We start from the raw sequence: 24,120 nt of genomic DNA, 5'->3' as shown, positions 1-24,120 counted from the left end.
TCATTTCCACTTTTTTAAATTCTTTTATACCGCTTCATAAGCCGTTTTGATTCACTTTTGTCTAATCCTCCTATAATCTTTTCCCTTTCTGTTTTTTGATCAAGAAGAAATGACTGAAATCGTGTTTTCGTCGTGGTTAGAAGTTTGTAAATATAACTAACATTTACATTTGTTTTCTCCCTCGCTCGAAGGTTCGCGCCTCTCCCTCTCTCTTTTTCTCGCGTATCCATCCCAGGTCTGCCACGGAGAAGAACGATTCCCTTCCATACCTACATTTTTTCATAATCCGAAGCTGGGAAGACGGCAGACAAAAATATAAGTACCGTAAAATGAAAATGCGTGTAACTGACTACTAAACTAAGCACAAATATCGATAAATTAAAATTAACTTAAGGATCAAATCACAAAGCCTAACTAAAGTGTGTAGAGAATATAATGAAACTTATAATCCGTACTACATTAAAATAACATCAAAAGATTACAAACAGACAAATAAACTTTTACTTAATACTGTATATTCATGGTGGCTTTTACGTAATCAAGGTTGCAACGCTTTTAATAAATTTTCACTTACAATAATCTTCGACAGGTCAACTGCTTCAGGGGTGTTGCAGTTATAAGAATCTCAGGCGTCCCACGTTGGATAATCCCAAGGGTCCGCTGTAGTCCTCTGCTGAAAGTAACAAGCGATTGTCCAAGCTGGCACAATTATTCCTTCCTGTTTAACGATTTGGAGCCAGAGTTTATCACACAAAACTGAGATTACAGACGGATGTTAGAATGCTGATGTATAATTCTGATGCAATGCCAGTGATACTTATGAATTATTTCATTGCTAATTTCTGCACAATATTAGAAAAAATTGTATTACACTGAGGCGTATACAAATATCGTACAATCACTGATGATAAACTCAAAAAAATTGGCTCTCACGTATGCAAACGGCAATTTAACTTGCGAAGCTCAACCCGTACTGGGGAGCACTTATAAGAGGATGACGCACGTCCACTTTAGAACAATACACCCCACTCGCCTTCGTGGGTGCTTTTCCGAGTGACGACCGTAACACGTCTCGCGTCCAAGCGTTCGTGCAAAGCACTGAGGGTTGTTTTAGTTGACTATATCTTGTATATGGTCAGCCCGGAAATCCCGATTTTCACTCATAGCATCGGGACCAGAATTATCGTCCAATTAGCTCTTATCTGTAACAGTGCGTAGGTGAAGGGTGAGAGTCCCGAAAGTCAGATATAAAGAGACAGTCACCAAGCATGTTGCTGTCACGTGATCAGGGTCCCTGTTTCTTGGCCATATATGGCCATAGAATCGAAGCTAGGCTTACTAACACAAATGCATAACATACCAAACTGGTAAAAGATGCTTCGAGATTGTTCTTGCACGAGGCTCGGTTAGTAAAGTTTAAAATTAACACGGACTTTTCCAATCTCTTTTAAATTCGAGAAAAATGAGCTTGGGGTCGGTGATACGACACTTTTAACTTTGTCATTCGTCTTTCTTTTTCACATTTACAGTGAAATTTGTGAAATTGCATGATTTTAGTGTCACATGTAGGGTTGGATTTTTTCACTGATTTTAGGAGCTGACGAACTTTTTCGTGATATTGAAGAATTGAGGCAAGAATTCGTTTGTTGACTTAAATTAGCTTTTCACATATAGATGACTTCTTCCAAACTTGAAATTTTTAGAAGAAACTATGCAAGTAATGTCATAAGTTGGCCGATCTTTTCTAGAACCGGAATTATTCTTTGTTTCCCTTTTCTAAGAGGAATTATTTCAGCACACTTTCTATTGTAGGCAGTTGAACACAACTAAACTCCTCTGGAGACCCAAAAACATCGTGAATAATGTTTTTTGTGGCCTCTGACTGTAATCGAGTGGTATTCTCCAATTCCATGTTGATACAAGCAAAACAATTGCACACTCACAAACATATATATGGAAAAAGCACAGGCGTGTACACAATAGGATCAAGCAAGAAACAATTTCATGTGTCAATGCTACTAACTAGCAAAAGCACAACACTTAAATGTGATATCACCTCAAACTGATTGTTATGTCTGAGCAAGGAAAGTCCATTTGTTTCGATAATTGAGTTGCAGGGAAGGCAGATGCCACACACAAATATTGTATATTTATCGATTTTCCCATCCCCCAGGTCAAAGAGATGGTGTCACCTCATAAACAGAGCTAACGATTTCAAATTTCATTTTTCATTGTATTTGAGCTATTTGGAAAACGTTTATTACTAAGGGAAATACTGTATAAAGTAATAAATATTTCATTTGTTGTTTTAAAAACCTACGATTTCATATCTTTTTCGAATTTCAAGCCAATGGCGGGACCTCAAAAAATTGAGGTATCGATTTGAAATTTTTCTGTTATTTTAAACAATTTGGCCAAAATGGCCACTAAGGGTAACACAACTTCGAAAAAGCGTTTTTTCGATACACCCAAAGTATTATAATGAAAGTGATACGCGTATGATAACTTCCCAGTTGGAATTGGGGCCTGATTATATACCAAACGTCATTTCATTTCATTTGACTTTGCAATTTGACCGTGATGATCACGCAGACATAGTTACTTTTAATTTTTATATAATAATTCATATATTACAGTTGATTCAAAAATATTCTTTTCAGCAGTTAGCTCCTCTAAACGCTCACAGGCTGCATCTCAAAATCGAACTCCTATGCCTATTGCCACTTTTACAATTGCAAATATCAAAATCCAAAAGTGCCTGAAATTTTTCATTATAAACAAATGAAAATACAAGAAAAATGGAGATCCTGAAAGTAAAACGTAGACAAGCTCACCAGTGTTCAGAAGATGCTGTCTACAATGCACTGAACAGAATGGGCCGGTGGGTCAATGTGAGTCACGGTGAGTGGTGTTTTGCAGTTGGTCACGTCCTTTTGACCCAGGATCCATTGACCCACTCAAGAAATCTTGACCTATTTCACCCACTTACCAGCCGACCCATTGACCCACTCCATCTTTGATTTTAACATGTCTTATTTCATTTAACCCGTCAACACCCAGAGTCACCTACATGTGACACTTCTTTAAAGGCGTCTTCTTCCTTGTACAGTGCGTCGACTTCGAAACTATTTTGTGTGGTGGTGCAACATGTATAGGTAAGTAGCTAGTGCTACTGTGGTTCACAAGGACTCTGGTGGACGATTGGTGAACAAGAAGACGTCTTTAAAGTAGTGTCATCTGTAGGTGACATTGGGCGTTGACGGGTTAAGAGACGAAACATAAATCCACACAATTTTTCATCGATTGCGAAGGTTGGCTTAATATAATAGTTGAAATGGTCATTTCTTCTCACGGTGAGTAATTGATATGATTAAAAAGCCCATCTTGAAATGGGTACAAACTATCTCCAAAGTTATTAGAAACGCTTTCTCAACCCCGAAAACTATGAATTCGAGAAATATTTCAGTAATTTTTGAGATTTTATTTTTAGCTCCCCCAGGCCATCATCCTGTGAAGATGGGGATGAATTTGTATGTAAACTCCATTGGGGCCATCACTATCCATCTCAAAGACCGGGAAAACTATGGGTAAATCACTAAGATCAGTCGTTTCACATTATTTTCACAAGTCACACCTCCCAACTTCCATAACTTAATACTACTACAATATTTTCTTCTTAGATTGAAAGAAATATGTCCCCAAAGTTCGGTAAAGATTGTCTCAGACATTCCGGAGTTACGTTGTAATATTCATTTATACAGAAACATTAAAATATTTAGAGATGTGCGAGCAATGCTTTCGATGTTGCCCCTGTATATTCAAAATTCAGCTGACATGTTCGTTCAAAAATCTTGCTATTTATCTCGGTGATAACGAAACTATGGACTCTACACTAATATCGGTCGTTTTGAATTATTGTATATGTTACTCCCTTCAACTCTCCTAAGATGTGCTAGGGGATCCTACTCCTACTGGAAGTTAAACTTAAAGATCATCAGAACTGCTCCCAGTGAACTTGGGGACCCCGAAAGATATGGATTCGACACTAACATTGGTCGTTTTCAATTACTTCTACATGCCACAATTTCACATATTTCTTCAGGGTGCTAATGGGGGCTTAACTTACATGGCATCTGGAGTGCCACTCTTTATGTAAGCGACCCCCAAAATTATGGATTCGACACTAATGTCGGTCTTTTTTTTATAATTTTGATGACAGCCCCGTTCATTCCTCCTAGCAGAGCGTACGGATGCTGCCACAGCTAAGACTAAATTTGGTCTTAAATGGCATTAACATTTCTACCAATTAATTTAGCGACCAGTGTTGCATTCAGATGCTCGGCGTCACTATGCACTTTTGCTCTCGGCGCTCCCAATAATTACATATTCCTCCGCCCCTTGATCTGTAACTTAAAAATAAAACTTAATTCGAATATGCTTAATTAGTGAATTTATTATAGTTAAATACCACTCACTAGATGCTGATGCTACAACTACGGAAAAAAGTAACAAATGGGAAAAATGTTCTGAATTATTTTTAGATTTCTTACGCTATCATTAAACATATTAGAATAGTAAAGTGGGATTGTTTTTGAAATAGTATATTTGTTCTTGATTTTTTAACTTTTTCATACGAAAAAAATTAAATATTATTTAATTTTTAAACTTTGCGCTCTTCAAATATGTTACTCTCTACGGCCTATTTGGACTAATGGGAAATGCGGCACTGTTAGCGGCGCTGAAAACTTACGATTCGACTCTAATATCGGTTGATTTCGATATTTTTATGTCGCTACGGTGCTCCTGTACGGTGTCCCTGGGTGCTAATGGGAGCTAAATTGGACTTGAATTGAAAGTTGAACTATTTACTTAAGCGACCACGAAAGTATGGATTCGATACTAATATCGATTCTTTTCTAGCATTTTTGATATGTATCCCGACAGTACTCTTTTCCAGACTGTAAGAAATATGGTTAAAATTGCTACAGACATATCATCATTATGTTGAAACACACATACATCCACTTATATATATATATATATATATATATATATATATATATATATATATATATATATATATATATACAGAGTCAGCCAGCGAGCGAGCGAGAGAAAAAGAGCGACTCAAGGCATCACCACTTCCACATTGCAAAAGCGTATATCAGGTATTGAATTGAAAATCTATTCAAGAGTTTCTGCTGTGGCGTGCTTCATAAGGACATTTCCAGTCTGCTCACGTGACCTTTGGGGTTCATGAATTTCTTGCGAGTGTTACGACTTTGGATTCTATGTTTCTACCCTCTTTTTATGCCTCGGATAATTTTTCAAGAACATAAATGACATGCTGTAATATGAATGTTGAGAAGTAACCTCTATATGACAAATAAAAACAATACATAATTTATTTATTGCTATTAAACGATTTTCTTAATTTGTACTTAACATTCTCATATATAATACCGACGTACTGTGAACATCTACCTCAGATGTTATATTTTAACCATAATAAGTACTATGTTCTGCAATAATTATGTTTTATATATATATAACTGATGTATTTAATGTAATTATTTTATATAATTTTTCATGCATTGCGGAAAATAGAATTTCATAAAAAGAAGCATTGACTCAGATGGGAAGCGAACTCAGAACCTTACGATTTGAAATCCAACTGCTTAACGCTGAGCTAACACAAACACTCTTCAGAAGATGCTTCTAACGATGTATAGCGGCTCTCTAGATAATTATCACATTCATATCCACTGCAAACGCCGTTTTTCTTCTACTTTGACTTTTATTTTACTACTCAGGCGAGAATTATGTTCTATGTCTTAACTTTCAGCATTATTTTACATACGGAAAGATTCTTTTACGTATCTAAATGTTCCATTAAGTATGGAGAGCAAAATGACAAACAAACATGTGCTGACATTAATACAAAGTTTCGAAATATTGTATCATTAAGTATTTCAATCAATGTTGCTTTTTTTTCTACACTTGGTAACAAGTCTTATATTCAAAAGAAGAAAAACACATCTGCAAAATTTTTCCCGGCTGCAAAGGTGGACTTGGAGGTTCGAATCTAGTTTACTTTTCTCCGAAGATACCCGAAGTTGGAATTAGAAAATTTTTTGCCTTGAAACAGCAATAAAGAATGCGCTCAACCTTTTTAAGACAAGGTGTACATAGAAACAAACGATTTGTAAGTTACGAGGTCTTCGGCTCAAGTTTTGTTGATTATTCGAATAATCTGCAACATAAATCAATAAATAATAGTTGCCAGAAAAAACAGATATTTAAAAAAAACATGAAAAAGAACGGTCTTTTATTGAAAAAACTGCACAGGAAAAAACGTTTCTTTTTAAACACTACTTGCAATATTGCAATATATGTTTACTCTGTTCCTTTAAATATAGAATTTCATAATTAGTTAAATTTGGTGTATAGTATGTTGTTTTTCAAGTCTAGATCACCGAACGGTACCATATTTGCAAGAAATGGAGACATTACTTCTCCATACTCTCTATTGGAATAGTCATGGTGCATATGCCTACCCAGCTTTTCAGTGCACGCTTCCCTACTGATATACATGAAGACGCCATAATGAAATATCAGTAAAAGAATTAGTGATGTATCACTCGCGAGTGAACCGACTTTTCTAACTAACTCTTTTGGATGAGTGAGTGAGTCGTTGTTCACTAGGAATGAGCAACGATTCTTCGAGAGTCTACTCTTCGAGGTGGAACTTGTTATTTGATGTTCTTCTGGAGTTGTTCTCTGGGAGTCGTGGTTCTTTCTGAACCACTGTTGGGAAGGGACGATTCTTTAGGAGTGACAATGATAAGAGAACGTGAAACTTGTATGTCGCTCACTCGCGAACCACCCTCTTGCTTTTTAATCTTGTTGGTTGGTTCAGTCAGTTGCTGTTTTGGAGGGGTAGTTTCACTGGTTCTCACTATGGCGAGCGCCTCTTCAGTCGAGTTCGGCAAATGTGCGTTGCCTTTGTGTTTGCACCTCTGACACGAATACATTAAAAAGAGTAATAATAATGTAAATGTTTAGCACTTTGATGTGGCAGTTGGACTCACATTGATATTTTACATATAAAGCGTAAACTTTTAACCTTCAATTAAAATCGAATCTGCAGAATGGGAGAGTAGGTCAAGTACGTAAAAGCCCGAAAGAGCCGGTTCTTTCCTATTCGCTGGATCCGCTCTTGCAATCGCACATAGGCAATTGAATATTCAGTTGAGAAATTAATGAAAACGAGAACGCACCAGCAGTAGAGATTAGTCACTCTGCATTTGGTCGCACATCAATATTGTGCAACTGTTAGTTTTAAACAAAAGTATGTTTTATACAATTCTTAAGGGAAATGATATGTTAAAATGAGCATATAAAATTCAAATAAATTCGTAATAATTACAGTAAATTTTAAGTATATTTTATAATAGGAGAGAATTGATTGGACTTTGTGGTGGACAAACACCGTGCTCGTGGGTTTTCTCGGGGTTCTCCCATTTCCTCCCACTTTCTTCATTCCACCATTTCACTCATCTCTCATCATCACCGTCTCATTTAGCCTAACCGGCATAATCGTGGGACGTGAAACTTAAAGATTTCCTTTCATTTTACTTCAAACTTAAGAAGTATCACAACAAAGGAAATGAATCCCTGTACACTACCTCATCAAGGTCAATCACGTGGTAAATCGTATTGCTTACGTTTATATTTGGGGGGAATAATCAAAACCAATGACGTAATTTCATTTTGACAATTCTCAAATTATCCTACAAAGTTTCAATGTACCAATGTCCTGGATTCCTAATCCCATCATAGGTCAATAACTGACCATGTGATCATACTCATATTTGACAATGATTTACCCAATGAATGAGATACCACCCAATTCTAAGACCAATTACCAATTATTGATATGACAATAAGAAATGTACCCCTCCCAAAATTTAAGATTGGTATACAAATACACCTGTGTCTTATGAAAAAAGTAATAAGTACTGTACTCATTCAATAATAAAGCCGTATCAAGAAAGATAAAATAGGTCAATAACTTTTAAAATTTGAATATTTGTCCATAAGAGGGACACCAACTTGTTATTTGATGATTTCCAGATTTAAAAGGGAACATAAAAATATAAAGGTAATAAACCTCTTTACACATTCATCCTTATTAAAGGGCTCATTTACATTTTTGACAATTTTTTACCCATGAAAGGAAACGAAATTTATAAGAACCTATATTATTACATCAAATTGGGTAATTTCCTAACTTTAAGGGTGAACCAATGTACCTCTGTCAAATTTTAAAATGGAAGCATCGATGTTCTCATGCCTTATAAAAGAAAATAAACCCCTGAACACATTCATATAAGCTAAAAAAAACGCAATCAAAGGGGGATTAATAACCTCCGAAATTTGAATTTTTAACATTTTTTATCCATAAAAGGGAACAAAAATGGACCACCCAAATTTATACTAATACGTATTAGGGTCCTATAGTACTATATTAAATGTTTACATTTGGCAATTTCCAAAATTTAAGGTGGGGGGAGCGATGTACTCCTTCAAATTTTTCAACGGATGCACAACTTATGTCAAAACCAAACACGTGGTCGTACTAATTTTCGACAATCTTTTACCCATGAAAGGGAACGAGGTGGACCATCCAAATTTATCATGATACATATTGAGGGGGATACGGACAAAATCTCGCGGCCGAAACATCGCCGCCCAAAATCTCGCCGGCCAAAACCTCGCGTGGCCAAAACCTCGCCGCCCAAAACCTCGCGGGACAAAATCTCGCCGCCCAAAACCTCGCGGGACAAAATCTCGCCGGGCCAAAACCTCGCGTTGCCAAAACCTCGCCGCCCAAAATCTCGCTGGGCCAAAACCTTGCCACCCAAAACATCGCGTGTCCAAAACCTTGCCGCGAATGAAACTTTTCTTTAAAATTTACCCAATGAGTTTCTTAATATGTAATTCCACTTTACAAATAATAATAATAAAGAAGAAGAAGATACAAAACATCGTGTGCGTGGGCTTTCTCGGGTTATTCCAGTTTCCTCCCAATTTCTTTATTCGATCATTTCCTTCATCCTGGTCATCTACGTCTCCTTTAACCTACAGGACATGATCAAGGGACGTCGTAAAAACTCATATATTATTTCATACTTTAATAAATATTACTAGATTTCTGTTGAAATTTTAAGTTTTTGGATGTTTCAAATTTCACGAAACTAACCCCGTTAGTTATCATTACTTTCCTTATGCAGACTTTCTTTCCCTATAACCAGTTTAAAAACATCCTGTCGCCCTACCTTCACATTGAAATCCTCTAATACAGAAATAGAATTTTTATCTGGTATCGCGGGACTTGGTCAAATACCCGTGATACTTTTTCTGAAACAGCGTCTTTTATACCGTCATCCTTATCATCTGTTGGAACATTTACATTTTGGTCAGGCGAGATCTTGGGTATGGCGATATTTTGGGTCGCGAGGTTTTGGCAAGGCGAGATTTTGGGTATGGCGATATTTTTGGTCGCGAGGTTTTGGCAAGGCGAGGTTTTGGCCCCGCGAGATTTTGGCCCGCGACGTTTTGGGCGGCGAGGTTTTGGCCAGGCGGGGTTTGGCCCGGCGAGATTTTGTGCCGCGAGGTTTTGGGCGGCGAGGTTTTGGTCCGCGAGGTTGTCGCTGCGAAGTTCTGGCCGCGAGGTTTTGTACCCAAACCATATTGAGGTCCTGTACTATAATACCGAATGCTTAAATCGGAAAAGATCCAAAATTTAAGGGGTGGGCCAAGGTACCCCTCCCAAAAATTTAAAGGGGTGCATCAATATACCCATGTCTTATGATAGGGAATAACACCTATACGTGACCACATAACCATATAAGGTAATAGGACCTCATCTAATGGGATAAAATGGACCAGAAACCAAACACGGTTGTACTAAAATTTGACAATTTGTATCCATGAAAGGGAACGAGGTGGACCATCCAAATTTATCATGATACATATTGAAGTCCTGTACTATGAAACCGAATGCTTAAATTGGAGAATTTCCAAACTTGAAGGGGTGGGTCTAGGTGTCCCCCCAAAAAATTTAAACGGGTGCACCAATGTACCCGTGTCTTATGATAGGGAATGGACCCCTATACATGACCATATAACCACATAAGGTAATAGGACCTCATCAAAGGGGATAAAATGGACCAAAAACCAAACACGTGGTTCAACGTATTGCTTACGTTTATATTTTGGCAATTTTGTACCCCTAAAAGGGAACGAGATAGACCATCCAAATTTATCATGATGCATATTATGGTCCTATACTATGATACCTAAAGTTTAAATTGAGCAATTTCTAAAATTTAGGAGGTGGGGCATGTAGCCCTCCCAACAATTTAAGGGAGTGCATCAATATACCCATGTCTTATAAAAGGGAATGGACCCCTGTATACGTCCATATAACTATATAAGGTAATTAAACCTCATCAAAGGGGATAAATTAGATTTAAAAAAACCGAAATTTGATTTTTGGTAATTTTTTACCCATGAAAGGGAACGAGGTAGACCCCCAATACTAATCGAGGTATATATTATTGTCCTAGGCTACCATACCCAATTTTTAAATTTGGCAATTTCCAAAATTTAAGGGTGATGGTCCTAAGTACCCCTACCAAAATTTAGAGGGTGGGCCAAGGTACCGCTGCCAAAATCTAGAGGAGTGGTCCTAAGTACTCCTAGGTCATTGACCCCGGGCCAAGGTCATTGACCTTTGACCTATGACGTCACAAAAATTTTTGCTGACTCGGCTCAGTATAGAGGGACCACTACTACTTCTAAGGGGGATGTGGTCGCCAACAATTTTAGGAAAAATTTAGTTTCTCGTGGTGTTGTAATAAAATTATTTTTTTGGCATTGAATTTAAAGTTGTAACACTTTCCAGTAATTCTAAAATTTTATTGCTATAGCATTGAGTCTGCAGTTGTAATATTTTGCATTCCGTATTTTGATTCGTTTAGGCTGTAATTTTTACATAGCTTTTTTATATTTATGATGCATTTTCACACTTATTAATAGTAATTTTATTTAGTCTAATCTGTATCTAAATTGCACTTTTGTGTGTTACATCTGTTAATTGTAATTTGCATTAGTTTAAAAGTGTAACTTCCTGTGACTTTTTAAGTTAAATTTGTTGATAGCAGTATGCTTGTAATCTAAAATTGGAGTTATACCTTTTAAATTCATTTTATGTGGTGTATTTAGTCTGGTAATACAATTTCAGTTTTTAACTTCCCCCTCCCCCCGTTGTAAAAATATAAGTGAGTCAAAGAGTCGTTCAAATGAATCGATTCATTTTAGTTAGTGCAGCTAAATATTGAGCGGCGATCTCAGAGGTGAATCGCCAATCTCAGGTTTGCCAATCACTAAAAAGAATATCTTTATGAATACAATAAAGCACAGAAGGTGTACTTTGTGCTCTCCAAAAAACATAAAACCACTGACCACGGGGTCAGCAAATACACAAGGTGAGCAAAAGTCATAAAAACGCAAGGTGCATTTCAGTTCTTTGAATATTAAACTTAAATAACTTGTGGTCGTTTCAAAGAATCGCAGGATACTTGAACTACGCTTTGGAAGGTTTAATGTTTCCGAACAAGTGTGCATCAAATTTTAAACTTATACCACTTCACTGACATACTATGTTTATGAAATAGACTTTACGAGAAAAACTTTTACAAATGTATCATATGAGTTACGCTCCCATCTATTGAGCATAATTTATACTATAGCTGGCTTATTATTATTATTATTTTTTTTTTTTTAAATCACTCCGTTTGACATGGATTTCCAGAGAAAGTAGCATTAAAACTGGATTCGGAAAAATAATTAAGTCAAATACCTTTATACACACACAAATATATATCTGGCATCTGTAATAAATAAGAAATTTATTAATTCAATAAATCTACGTACAATAACTATGTACGTATATATTGTCTGACATGCACACACCCATCTAACCTTTCTCAATGTGTTTAAATGTTGTACTCACTCTTATCCCCGTAGCTCTCTAATGTTATTTACTTAATAATTGACTCCGAGAGATAGCCATGATCACTAGCATATGTTAATTTTTCCACTCATATTGAAATCTTTCACTTCGCGTTATTACACACAGCTTGCAAAAGAAAACCTACTTCAGTGTTATGAAAACCACTAAAATTATCGGTTAAATTGGACATACTTTTAAAAACATATATAGGTGTTAGCCTATCATACGGGAAATAGATTGTTGCTGGTCCCGATTTCTGGTATCAAGGTCAAATCGAAGGCCAAATATTTAAAAATCTCTCAATTCAAATTTCGAGACTGAGTTCCTACTCCCCACTAAAGCTACGCTCTTCACGTTTTTTTTTTTTTTCTCCAAATATCGATTTCGTGATGGAGCTCAGGAAGTCAACACTTACAATTACTTTACTGTTAGGTTAGAGATGAGTTTGATTTACTATGTGCTACGTTATTCAAATAAAGGACAACTTACATTTGAAGTTTTTCAGACATTATTGGCGTGGATAGCAAGCTGTACAGCGAAAGGAAGATGGAAAAATGAAGGGTTAACTTTAAAAAGTTGAAGTGCTTATACAGGCACGGAGAACCAGTTGTATTAACAAATTATGCAAATGCTGAAACAAATCTTCAATTATGCGCTTATTCACCTTCATTAACATGTCTGCTCACTAGGGGCACATCCCCAGCGTGTACGTTAACATACGAGAGAATACCTATATCCCAGATTTTGAGTATAGTTTCAAAAGTTCATTTCCGTAAACAGTAAAAGGCAGTGATTACTACGCTAATTATCACAAATTAAATGCAACTTCTGAGTTGCATATACACAAACTACTAGGGAATAAGGGCCATGTGATAACAAAGAATACAATGGAAAATGAAATTAACAAAAATTAAAACAAAATGATACTCGATACAAAGTAGAGGATGAATATGACATGTCCGACCTTCGTCAAGCATGGTGGAAGAAGCTATATATATGCTTTCAGATAGTAATGCCTGATAGTAATGCTTTCAGATCTCCTGAGTTGGGGTAAAAACGATTTGCTTTATTACTACAAACACAAACATAAAAATGAATATTTACAATAGTCAACAACACACTTGGAACTTATTGGATGCAGAAACGAACATATCAGTGTACAGGAAAAGGCATGTTCAATTTTCAAGCTATTTCTCAATGCAAGATAATGTGTGCGTATGTACGGATATAAATGGGTTGATGGCGGAGCTAGGAATTCCTTACGTTCCAGAAGAATGGAGGTTATTTATCGACGCGTCAAAGGTCAGCCTTAAAGCTGTCCTTTTACATAATGGAAATAAAAAACCTTCTATACCACTTGCGCACTCAGTGAAGATTAAGGAATCCTATGACACCATGTCAACTTTGCTAAATCTTATAAATTACAAGGACCATTGTTGGCAAATATGTTGTGATCTCAAGGTAGTTGGTATTTTATTAGGACTGCAGTGCGGTTACACGAAGTACCAATGTTTTTTATGTTTATGGAATAGCCGAGCTGATGACAAACATTATGAAGTGAAGGAATGGGAACCTAGAGTGAATTACGTACCTGGAGAATGCAACGTCAAATACGCTCCTTTGGTAGATCCTAATAAGATATTACTACGCCACTTCATATCAAGTTAGGACTTATGAAAAACTTTGTCAAAGCCATGGACACATCTGGTGAAGGTTTCAAGTATTTGCGAGATAAGTTCCCTAACCTGAGTGATGCTAAGATTTCAGCGGGAGTGTTTATTGGTCCCCAAATTAGGAAATTAATGCTTGATGATAGCTTTGACAGCAAGTTAAACAGTGCTGAGCTAGCTGCCTGGACAGCATTTAAGTGTGTTGTGCGCAACTTTCTGGGCAATAACAAAGCTGAGAGTTACACAGAAATCGTACAGGACATGATACAGAAATACAAAGAGTTGGGTTGTAGGATGTCTTTAAAAATCCACTTTTTGCACTCCCACCTCAGCTTCTTTCTTGCTAACCTAGGTGCTCTCAGCGACGAACAGGGGGAAAGATTCCACCAAGATATAATGGCAATGGAGAAAAGGTACCAGGGACGATGGGATCCTTCAATGATGGGGGACTATTGTTGGGGTCTTGTTAGAGAATGCAACATTTCTTACAAAAGAAGGAAGTAGTGTACGTTTTTGTAACCCAATTGAAGTTTCATATATTGTGATAGTTTTGATTGTCTTTTCATGACCTTTTGGTACATTTGTATTATTGTTTATTGTAAATTGTCACACTTGTAAATTATATTGTATTATATTTTATATATGTGTTTGTGGTAATAAAGCAAAACGTTTTACCTCAACTTAAGACATCTGAAAGCATTACTATAAGGTGCAATAAACAGTACACACAGTATACATACAAACATATTTATTTCTCTAGAAAGAATAAAGCGATTATTACGAAGCTTGGAGGGTTTGTTAAATATGAATCAAAGTATACTTAGGTATAATTTCTATGTTAGTATATGCAAGGGGACAAGATCTTGGGGTGTAAAATAAACGAAAAGGGAAATTTTTGAGGGATTTTCCCGAAAATCCCTCTGTTACGGGAAAATCGTACGTGATGGAGAAAAACCGAGTGCATATTCGAATTCAGCGCAAAAAGTTCCTTTAAGAACAGGTATTTCCTTTTATCTAACAAAACCTTTGTTAACTAGTGTTATTAAAAAAAAGACAGAATACGGTCTTACGTGCCCTTCCGCCCCCCCCCCTTTCCATGTTGAAAGATTCTGGATTGAAAGATTGAAAGATTGAAAGATTCTCGTTTTGACGAATCTACGGTTGAAGATGTCAACATAATACCCAAGAAAGACTCAAATCTTGAATATGTGATCGAAGATGTTCTTACTACATCCACAAAAGATTCAAATTCTGGAGATTTTAATGCCTATTTGATGAAGCAAGACAATCCAACTGATAAAGGTCATCATGAAAATGTTAATTTATTTGACAATATTAAGCATTTTATTGTCAAGTCTGGATCCTGTCAACCAAATGGTCCATTTCCGAAAAATGAGAAGAGTAGAGGAGTTTCCTCTGCGTATTATTAAATAATTACAATATTGGGCCAGTCATTGCAGGTAAAATGGCTGAATTATTCAAAGAAACTGGATTATGCATATTGCTTGCCATGTTGCTTATTCTCTGATAGTGAAAGTAAAAGTGGATGGGCAACAGGGCTCAGTGCTAGAGCGTTCACCTCTGGTGCTTGGGGTCCCAGGTTCGATCCCAGCCCCCGCCAAGTGAACTTTGTGGTGGACAAACACCGTGTCCGTGGGTTTTCTCGGGGTTCTCCCGTTTCCTCCCATTTTCTTCATTCCACCATTTCATTCATTACTCATCATCACCACGTCTCCTTCAGCCTAACCAGAATAGGCGTGGGACGTAAAACTCAAAGATTTCATTTCATTTTCACACTTTTCATAACACTATTTTCTTTTAATTTTGAATAGGCCTACTACTTTGCGTGATAACTCTTTAGACAATAAATAACACTAATCAGCACTTTTCCACTTTTTTCTGTTATTTTGAAATGAAGAGGTGTATCGGAATTGATTTCCTCCGCAGTTTCCGAAAATGGCGTGCAAAATTCCGTATCACGTAATGTTTTAACACAAATCACTTAAATGCATGGGCGCCTGAAGAAGGGTACGAGGCAGTGCCCTCTAGCTCACGAAAATTTATACGTAATATAGCAAACTACATATATCAAATACCAGACGTAATATACCAACCATGGAGATGAGCCCCCTTAGAAACTTTTCTTTAGGTGCTCCTGCTTAAAATGTGAAAATTAAAAAAAAAAAAAATGTTTGAAAGATGTTTTATTACTCAATACTAACACCTATCCATCTACTTCAGTTACACATTCTTTGAATTTCAAAGAGACGTTCAAAAACTTAAATTTTTTGCCGGAAGAAGAACAATATAGCTAAGTGGCATGAATGGTCTGTCTGTGGGAATTTCAAGGTGACTGGAATTTTGCTAGTCCAACAAGCGAGCTACACCAAAATTCCTTACTTTCTGCAGTGGTGCCCACCCCCCCTTATGTCCATGACGCACCCCCCCGCAATTGTCTATCTATAGGTATTCTTCCATGAAAAAAATTCTTTTCGATTAATTTTACCCCCCCCGCCAAACATATTTATATAGATTTTTAACCCCCCCCAAATATTTCAATGACGCAGTTTGCGTCATAGCCCCCCCTTGTGGGCACCCCTGCTTTCTGGGTGAATGGGACTTCAGAGCAGGATGCATTGGGTTCGGAAGCAGTGAACAGTCATAAGTATTATAGGGAGCTAGCTTGTTTACCAGCGGGGGCTGAGGTAAAGGGGAAAAAATTTCAACAATTTTTCTGCCTGACTCTTGCAATACTTCCTTACCCTCCTTCTATATGTCAGCGTTGCCAGGGTTAAAAATTTGTCACATGAATGAGTTGAGTTGATTTTGAGTTTAACGTCCCGTTCAGCAGCGAGGCTATATCAGACGTGGACCTACTGATTAACGTGGAATCCGAACCACATGAGCTCCCGCCGGGAATTGAACCCGGGCCTCTGTCACATGAATGTCATTCTGAAGAGTTAGTGTGAGTTGGTTATTTGTTGTGTGCTGTTGTGATTGCGGTTTTGTTGCTTATTATTCATTTGACAATGGCTTCACAGCGTAAGAGAGGGCAAACTATACACAGCGAAGCTAGAGAAGTAATAAGGAAGGCCATAGTGCAGTGCGACGAAGAAGCGATTGAGAAAAAAACTGAAGCATTTGTTATCACAGCCTATTTTGCGTGTGTCCACGTATACAGGGATGTTCGATAGGGATTGCATAATTGCATAAACTCTTTGAATTAAGTGAGTATTAGCTGAATTTTTTGACAACGCACTGGCAACCTTGCCCAGGACCGTCGAGTGACCGTTTCTTGGCGAAGGGTGGGGAACCTGCCAATCAACTCTGAATTACTCAGCATCACATTAAACCTAGCTCCCTATAATACTGTACCTTCACACCTGACGAGAAAAAAAACAAACATCGTTTTCGTCCCATTGGTTGCTTCCTCCAGAATATTGTTGCCACCGTAACACATAAAACTATGTTTAGTGAAGCAATTCGTCCTTCAAGGAGAATGACAGCTTCAAGCAGTGACTGGAGATGCTTTAAGAACTTTAAGTGTTACATTTTCATTAATCAGTTCTGAAAAAAATATAAAAATTGACGTATTTACAGGTCCATAAATAGGAGAATTGCACAGCGTTGAATTCAGACTTTTGTATATACAAGATGGCAATAAAGTTTAAGGGATACATTAGAAAAGCACTTTCGGATTTAGTCCTGCAAGGCCATTCTAACTCAAATTTTATCAAACAATTTCCTTAGTCCCACCAGGCAAATGCCGGAATCAATAAATAGCACAAAACACAGAAACCTTTCTTTAAAAATCAGTGTGGAAAACCCTCACTTTACACCTCCATGTGAGATACTCTCTTCCTCCCTTGCTCCCAACAGTGCAAGAAGACTTCTAAAACAACACATCTCGAAACCTACTCAGCGGCGCGAATCTGTCTTCAACCTTGAGGGGGGGGGGGGACATGTAAGTCCGTATTTTTTTTTTAAGCGGTGCTCAAAATATTTGTGAAGTTGAAAAACAATCCTGTGGAGGATCAGGGAGCAGAGCTGTCTTCAACATTGGGAGGCGGGCAGATTTGAAACTTATTCTGAGGGGAAGGACATCAATTTCAACTCACTTTCCTTTCTGGTAATCGGACACAAATCATCACATTTTCCCCAAAAAGCACATTTCAAATCGGATTATTGGGGGGGAGTCCCCTCAGTTCCAAGATTGGAGGAGACATGTCCCCCTTACCCAGTGAACCTACTCAATACATATGTGAAGAATGAGTCAGAAGAATTAAAGCTAAATTCATTCCAGAGTTTGGACCTCTTAAAGGTAGCTCTAAGTAGCAGTATTCCAACCCACCGCCCCCCCCCCCAGAAGTCCGTCCTGGATCCGCCCCTGACGTTGTAAAACGTTTGTGTGCGACCGTATCTAATTTCCAAGTTTTTATTTAACTTCGACTTTATACAAGAACGCGGTTTGTTAATTAGATCAATTAGGTTGGGCAAAAGAAAAAAACTAATTTTCTTTTAAAAAATCTTTTTCTTTTAACAGTGGCGGATCTAGCCCGGGGCCGGGGTGGCATAGGCCTCAAGTTTTTTGAGTGACAAAAATCATTGAACCTATTACTTATATATTTTTGAAAGTCTAGAGTACACTCATGATATACCTATCATAGTCTGGGTTCTGGCTGCCCCACCCCCCTCGTTTTTATCTTCTAGATCCGCCTCTGGCTTTTAAGACTATTATTTCCGAAAAAAAAATTCTATGTATGTGTATAGATATTCTAGAAGGGCTCATATATATTCTAGAAGGGCTCATATATATTCTAGAAGGGCTCATATATATTCTAGAAGGGCTCAATCCCCCCTTTGAACATAACTGATTAACTGAATTCAACACTGGAACAACATATTCGTTAAATTTAAGAGTGAGTGCGAATTGCGAGCTGCGACTGCATTCAGAAATGTGAGTGTGTGTGTGTGTGTGTGTGTGTGTGTGTGTGTGTGTACAAAATTTTATGTGAATGTTAGGTGTGTTTGCTTGGAAATATACATTTGTGTTTATCTTATCATTACACATTAATTACTTCCCACCAGAGCTTATTTTTACACGTGACAAACGTGGTTATATACCAATGTCATTTGAAAGTTACAATTTTGAAGGTCATTTTCGGGAATTTGCGGGAGAATTCCATTCCGATACATCTCTTCATTTCAAAATAACAAAACTTTATATGAGGGAGAATCAGAAACTAAGGTTACAAGGCCGATATTTCTGGACTTTCGTCTGTTATGAAGAGTGTGCGGTAATTTTAATACACAGAGTTGGCAACTGTGCAGAGCTTCAGTCACTAGTTACTATGGCGGTAGTTGTAGGTAAACACAAACGGCGACACGTATGGAAAACTGGTCTCGCGAAGAATTCCGCTTAGTTATTGATTTCTGTAGGCGAAACATGTAACCACGGCAGAAATTCACCGGCAGCTGGTAGGCGGAGAGACTGTAATGTATCATCAGCATGTTGCAGAATGGTCTGCATACAGCCCAGAAGGCTACCATGCTGTTGAAGCAATTTCGTCTGGACATCATCGACCACCCTACGCACAGTCCAGACCTCGCTCCAAGGGACTTTCAGCTGTGTTCCTACTTAGGCACTTAGAAGGCTCCAAGGGGCACTTAGAAGGCCGTCGCTTCGCTTCAGACAAGGGGGTGAAACACTTAGTGACAACGTGGCCGAACACGCAAGGATAGAATTTTTACGAGGAGGGAGAATCTTCACGATACGACAAGTGCCACAACCGATATGGAAACAATGTCGAAAAATAACCTAATGTATTTATTACCTGTTGGCTGTATTGGTTGTATGAAATAATATATACACGCTTTTCTCCAGGATTTGTAACCTTACTTTCTGATTACTCCTCGTATATAAGTGTAGAGAGTGATTTTTTAATAGTAAGGATTTTTAAGAAGAAGACATTCAAGGTGGAATTGACTCTACTATAGCGATCCCGCAGTCTCATTTCTGATTGCTAATGCTAGAGAGAAATCCTACATAATTGATGAATGTAAACTAAAGTTTCTGATTCGGGTTTAACTATCAAATATAGTTTATGTTAAAGTCCTTTATTTCAATATTATAAAAACAATCTCAAAATGTCCTAATAAATCCCCGACAAACATGTGGATTTGTCGAACTGTTTCACAAGGTATATCAAGGAAATGCAACGGTACACAATACGGAATATTGTAAAGATTCTGTCTTTTAGGGTAGAACTAAAAGGTGATACACGGGAATTTGGACTTTCCCATCACCTTTTTATTATAAAAGTTTTACTCTTGAATACAAAATATTACAAATAAGTGCAAGTTCCTCTAATATTTAGATGATTATTGGTAAAGTTTAAAAGAGATCAATGACCGTGCGTCTTAGAGCGTATTGGATAAGTGCCTCTCAATGATCTTGCGTCTTAGAGAGGGGGAGTTGGAACTCTCAATGATCGGGCGTCTTAGAGAATTTGGTAATTAGGTGCCTGTCAATTACTGAGAGTTTTAGAGAGGTATTAAAAGATCTCAATGCCCATGCGTACTTAGAGCGCATAGTAAGGGTATCTCTCAATGGCCAGGCGTCTCAGAGAGGGGATTGTTGTGCTCTCAGTGACCAGGCGTCTTAGAGAAGGGATTGTTGTGCTCTCAATGACCAGGCGTCTTAGAGAAGGGATTGTTGTGCTCTCAATGACCAAGCGTCTTAGAAAAGGGATTGTTGTGCTCTCAATGACCAGGCGTCTTAGAGAAGGGATTGTTGTGCTCTCAATGACCAAGCGTCTTAGAGAAGGGATTGTTGTGCTCTCAATGACCAGGCGTCTCAGAGAGGGGATTGTTGTGCTCTCAATGACCAGGCGTCTTAGAGAAGGAATTGTTGTGCTCTCAATGACCAGGTGTCTTAGAGAAGTAATTGTTGTGTTCTCAATGACCAGGCGTCTTAGAGAAGGGATTGTTGTGCTCTCAATGACCAGGTGTCTTAGAGATGGGATTGTTGTGCTCTCAATGGCCAAGCGTCTTAGAGAAGGAATTGTTGTGTTCTCAATGACCAGGCGTCTTAGAGAAGGGATTGTTGTGCTCTCAATGACCAAGCGTCTTAGAGAAGGGATTGTTGTGCTCTCAATGACCAGGTGTCTTAGAGAAGGAATTGTTGTGCTCTCAATGACCATAGGCGTCTTAGAGAAGGGATTGTTGTGCTCTTAATAACCAGGCGTCTTAGAGAGTTGGTGGTTTGATCAACCGGACGAGATTAATATCTTCTGTGGTGTGTCGTCTTCATTTATCCTAAAGTGTCGACTACCTTTGTTGATCTTCGTCACTTGCCGACCGTTGGCGATGGAGAACGACGTATTAGTGGATGTCATCTGACGAGTGTTTACATCAAGTATGTGGTACAGAAACACACACATCTAGCACATTGTAACATCTAGCACATGGTGTTAAAAAATATTTTTTTAAAAAAACGTGGAACCTTACAATATGTATTTGCTGAATTGGCAATAAAATTTGCAAAATAACACTTCATACGGCTGTACGAACACGATAACTTAAATTATTTTTAATACCAACTTGATTCTCCCTAAACATAAACACGTGTTTTTTTTTAAATCAATTTTCCTGAGTTCTTCAGAAACTTGAATTTTCCTGATTAATGTTAAGTGGTGGTAATGGGAGATTTAGGTCTACATCCCGACCAGCGAATGAGTGCAGGCGTTTGGTTTTGTAACTAAAATGTAAATAGCAGTGTTACCAACCGATTTACATGAATTAATCTATCAGAGTTCTTTTTAGCCTGTTCGTAATAAAACTCACGCAAATGTTCAGCATTGCAAAAAGAAAGAAGCTACCCAACCTCTTGCAATCATATGAAGCACATTTTAATGCTTAGACTGCAAATAAAGATAACAACTACCTTTGTCTTTGAAGTCCATATGTGAATAACAATATAGAGGTTTTCAGAAGGAGGCGGAAAGGGAAGGGGTGAGGGCAGGTTTTATTAAACAAGACTGTACATCTAATACGCTTAAGCTATAGATACCTTGTACTTCTAGGCTAAACTCATCCCTCTCAAGCAGGACCGTGCCGTGGGGGGCCGAGTGAAAATATATACACATATAAAATGGAAGGAAAAAGTAATAACAGTGGCTCAAAATAAAGGAAAAACAGGGATTATATTTGAAATTTTTTTCACGCTTCGCGCCAACCATGCTGGCGGTTCGCGGCTGGTCTGTCGACCTTACTCACATGTACGGGGAGGGGCGTCGTATATTCTCGCCTCGGGCGCTGATTTTCCACGGCACGGCACTTCTTTCAAGTCAATCGAAAATGTCATGAAAAAGATGTTCAATAGAATAACGTATTAGCGTTATGCCACACAGAAACACAAAGATAGTACTAGGCTTCCAGGTTTCAGAATTATACTGTGTGCGAAAACAGTCAGAATAATTATTTCTTTGTCACCTGACAAGTGAACATCTTATATTAATAGTAGCATTGCCAAATCAAACAATATGCAATGGATAGAGGAGTGAAGAAAACTGAGAAATCCAAAGTTTTACGGGCCGACACCCAGAAACACAGGAGATACAGAGGAAAGAATGATCTAGAATCTTGTGAAGATAGCAATGCAAAAGATACACTGACACAGAAAGAATTTCAAAATGATTAAAGTAATCAAAATGACATTTACACAACAGTATAGTAAGTAAACATTGTACCCACAGACATGCTCAATAGCATAATATGTAATGCAGTGTTGCTAACTGAGCACAAAATGAAGTTTTGTTAAATGGGACGAAACACAAATTATAACATCTAGAAAATCTAATTATGAGTAGATTTCGTGAAGTTGTGTTGTAAAGTGTTGCCAACGTTTGAAGATAGGCCTATATGAATTTCTATATGAATTTCGGATGTAAAAGAGTATACACAGTTAGGGATGGGCACAAGTCGAGCTAAAACTCGACTCGAATTCGAGTCGAGTTTTGACTCGAGTCAAAGATTATTTTCTCGATTCGAGTTCTGAGTCGAGTCACTGTTTTGAGGTCGAGTTTTGATAAATGGCTTGCTCGTTTAGTTCGTTTTAGCTCGTTTTGAAATTATGGCCTAATTATACTGGAAATCGAAAGCTATGAAAAATGTAACCAGTAATGTGGAATATTTTTAGTGTTGCTCACGAGAGGGGACACTGCCCACAACCCGTCTCGTTCCGATAACAAGACAACAGATTTTTATAACGAGACAGCTCAAAACAGAGCACATAAGCTGAAATGATCCTTGGATGCCACTTGGATGACCCTTGGATGACCAATTAGTCCGCAGTCTCACTGCGGGTGCATATGTTCGATTTCCGATTAGAGCGTTCCGCAACATAGTAGTAGTTGGAATCCTATATTAAGCTAGATGTAGGGCCGGATCTAGAGGGGCTCAAATTGGGGCATTTGTCCAAGGGCGCAGCTGGTTGAGAGTATCTTGTGGGCTCTATTTCGATGCAAAATTGGGAGGAAGGAGGGGGCATATATATGTTTTTGTCCCGGGCGCAATATTTCGTGGATCCAGCCCTGGCGAGATGTCTTGCACGACCATATTTTGGTTTTAACTAGTTCGAATCGCGTACTGTATGTACTCTTCTACATCCAAGATTCTAGGCCTATCCTCAAACGTTGGCAACACTGTTCATCAAAACGTCACAGGTATGGTTCTACTCATAATTAGATTTGCTAGATATTATAATTTGTGTTCCGTGCCGTTTAACAAAACTTCATTTTGTGCTCCGTTGGCAACACTGCATTACATATGATGTTATTGAGCATGTCGGTTGTAACGTGTAAACGACACATGTATATAACCCTTAAATTGCCCCCACTATCCACAACCCCGCGGGAACGGACCTCACCCCACCTCCCCCTTTAGAATATAAAATTATAAAAGGAGGAAGAGAAGGAAAATTCCACTCCCCCACGATTGAGAATAACGACGACCGAAGTGGGTGGTTCAATACTGGACAAGGCTTATTCTTATATTCAAAACAGACATTATTTTACCTCTAGTAATACTAATAGGAAAACTTCTACGACTACTTGTGAAGTCAAAAGAATTTTCTAACAATTTTTATTATAACAAATCCGAATTTTGTATATAGAAAATAATTAACCATTCAACAAGTAACAATTGAGTAAATAGAAAATCTCTGTTAGCAATAACCCTTCTCTTAAAAAAATTACTTTTCTTTTTTTTAAAAAAAGTTAGCCAATAATTTAGAAGTTTTGAATTCAATAATTATTCCAATTATCATCCAATATAGAAAATAGTAAGTCTTTATAGTAATTTTTCTCA

General features: G+C 37.7%; 1 long non-coding RNA gene across 1 annotated transcript in view; it reads right to left on the bottom strand.

Moving 5' to 3' along the window:
• Positions 1–24,120, bottom strand: part of LOC145684195 (uncharacterized) — a 189,093-nt gene that overhangs the window by 164,410 nt on the left and 563 nt on the right. The gene's annotated exons all lie outside the window — the stretch shown is intronic.

The sequence above is a fragment of the Thermobia domestica genome, chromosome 4 (assembly GCF_964235325.1).
Source record: "Thermobia domestica chromosome 4, izTheDome1.hap1.1, whole genome shotgun sequence".
Classification (NCBI taxonomy): Eukaryota; Metazoa; Arthropoda; class Insecta; order Zygentoma; family Lepismatidae; genus Thermobia; species Thermobia domestica.
The sequence above is the reverse complement of the archived record's forward strand: the minus strand, read 5'-3'. Positions and strand labels throughout refer to the sequence as shown.